Below are 2,493 nucleotides of genomic sequence, written 5' to 3'. Positions count from 1 at the left end.
TGAAGGCCGTGGGCCCCACTGAATGGCTGGTGACACCAGAACCTGGGGGTGAAATGTGCTCTCCACCCTCAGCTCCGTCCCGGCCCCTTCCCTCGGCCTGTCCCTGGGTCCCAGCCCCCAGGAGAGGCTTCAGCTTCCCGTTTAGGTGGGAGCCAGCCATGGTAGCTAGGGTGGGCAGGGGGTGCTGGGACAGAGGGAGCCGGGCAGCCGTAGGCCCTGACCCGTGCAGAAGGGGACCCTGGCTCTTCCCCTTCCAGAGCCTTGCGGCTGGCAGCCCCATCCCGGAGGGGCCTCTGCCTGTGTCTCTCAGGCCTGCCCCACCCCTTCAGCTCCACAACCAAGGAGCTGCTTGGGCCCCGGGGCGGGGTGGAGAGCCAGCAGGTCAGGGCTGGCCAGCCCCCACGCCCCGTGCACACGGGCAGCAGGCTCTAGGAGCCACGCCGACAGCAAGGGCACCAGAGCAGGCCCTGCTTTGGGGTCCTAATGCCTGGGACACCCACTTCCCTGGCCCCTCCACACCCCCACCCCATCCCACCCATCCCACCCCACCTAGCCCGACAGCTTGAGTCAGGAGGGGAGGCCGGGAGCAGCCTGGGAAGTTCCCACTGGGCCGTGGGGACCGGAGGGTGTGGTCCCGCGGGCTGGCAGCCTCCTCCCCCACAGGCCAGGGGGAGGGCCTGCGGCAAGTGCCAGGCCACAGTTGGCACCCAAGGGCCTCAGCCAGGGGCCGGGGTCTGCGGTCGGCTCCAAGCACGGCGGCAGTGCCATGCCTCTGCTCTGGGTCTCCGTCTCCCCACCTGTACCGTGAGGGCAAGAGGGCACGGCCACAGACCAAGCCCGTGGAGACACAGTTGGTCCAAACAGGAGGAGGCCTGGGGGACTCCTTAGCCCCCTCCCTGAGGTGGCAGCTTCTGTCTCCTGAGCCAGCCTGTGGGGGGCTGGGCACCACCCCAACCCCCACCCCCACTGGTCATGCCCTCAACACCCCCCTGCCTCACAAGGCCGCTGGTTCTCCCTCGCCAGGGCTCATGGGGTCCAGAGGCCGAAGGGCCTCTGCCAGGTCTCGGCCCACCCTTCACTTCCAGCCCCGGGGTCTGCTCCACTGTCCTGCTCCAAGGAACCCCGAACACACTCTGCCTGGCCTGGCAGAGACCAGAACCTCCCCCAGGAAGGGGCCTCAGCTTGGGTCCCCCAAGGGCTGACTTCTCTCTGGCCTGTCCCTGAGACCCCACCAGGAAGGTGTGACTCAGGCCTGCCGGAGTCCTCAGGGCATGTACAGGAGGTGGGGGGATCTAGCCTCAGCTCCTAGCGCATCAGGGCTGGGAGTGGGGAGGGGCAGCAGAGGGGTGAGGTGGGCATTGTCTGACACCCTCTTGAGACTCGGGGTATAGAGGGGTGCGGGGTGCTTTCTGTCACAGTCAGCCCGGCTCCTGCAGTGAGGGACAGGCCAGGTGCCCACCCATCCTGGGAGGTGCCCAGCTCCCACGGGAAGCTCTCCTCCCGTTTATGGCCACCCACACCTGCCAGACCCACTCTTGTTGCCCAGCCAGGGCAGGGCATGCCCCATCCCCAACCTCCTCCCTCACCTCCAGGCCAGGCAGGGGGAGTCCTGGGGAAGGGGCCAGCGGCCTCTAGGCAGCCTGTCTGTCCTTGGGGATGGCATTTAGGAAGCCCCTCTGGGGCCAGAAGCCCAAGTTTGGTTCTGGATTTTAACTGCCCCTCCAGAGCGCCCTGGGCCACAGCTTCCCTGAGGGCCCCAGGCCCTAGGGCTGGACCTTTGTGCTGCCCTCCAGCCCACCTGCCAACCCTGCTAAGTCGAAGTCTTGTGAGGGACGCGGCCGCCTTACCTTCCGGTACCTGCTGGCCAGGCAGTGAGGTGGGGTGGGGGCCAGAGCCTCCGGGCTCTCCTGGGACCCTTCACCCCTAGGCTCTCCACCCCTGCAGCCCCCACAGAGGGTGGCCCAGGCCCCCGGCAGAGGCCAGCATGGTGTCTCGGGCGGTGCGTGGCTGTGTGGGCAGAGCTGCAGGAAGGAGAGAGTGCGGCAGGGTGCAGGGGAGAGCTGGGGCTTCCTGTCCAGCCCCGGCACAGGATGGCCTGGTCAGCCATGGCCCAGCTTCGTGCCAGGCATGGCTGAACCTTCCCACCGGAGGCCCGACCCGGCTGCTCGTTCCCAGTGGGGCTGACAGGCAGGTGGCCGGCCAGTGAGCCCGGGGGCCAAATGGGCGGTTACACTGAGTGGGGAGGAGGGGCGGAGGAGTGGGGGTCACCGGGTCTGCTGCCTGCCCTCCCCGCATGCCCCCTTCCGAGTGTCCATGCACCCCCGATAGCGCCATGAGGGAGGGGTTCCACGGGCAGGTCCTGCGGCCGAAGCACCGGCCGAAGCTGCTCAGGTCCCGGGCCAGCCGGGGAAACAGCAGTGGGCTCGGTGCCCAGGGCCCCGGGTGTCGAGACACTGAGCGACTTTGCTGTTTTATTTTCTTTAGTCATGACAG

The 2,493-nt window shown here is 67.9% G+C and overlaps 1 protein-coding gene across 2 annotated transcripts in view; it reads right to left on the bottom strand.

Annotated features, from left to right (window-relative positions):
• The window catches only part of EGFL7 (EGF like domain multiple 7), a 13,350-nt gene extending 11,198 nt beyond the window's left edge, over nt 1-2,152 (bottom strand). The window contains exon 1 of one of the 2 annotated variants that reach the window (XM_027766271.1): nt 1,848-2,152. The gene's annotated coding sequence lies outside the window, so the exon portion shown is untranslated. The remainder of the gene's footprint in view (nt 1-1,847) is intronic. The other variant, XM_027766272.1, reaches the window with a different exon arrangement.
• Nucleotides 2,153-2,493: the final 341 nt, after the last annotated feature.

Source organism: Tupaia chinensis, unplaced genomic scaffold (assembly GCF_000334495.1).
Source record: "Tupaia chinensis unplaced genomic scaffold, TupChi_1.0 Scaffold142100_1, whole genome shotgun sequence".
In the NCBI taxonomy this organism is placed as follows: domain Eukaryota; kingdom Metazoa; phylum Chordata; class Mammalia; order Scandentia; family Tupaiidae; genus Tupaia; species Tupaia belangeri.
The sequence above is the reverse complement of the archived record's forward strand: the minus strand, read 5'-3'. Positions and strand labels throughout refer to the sequence as shown.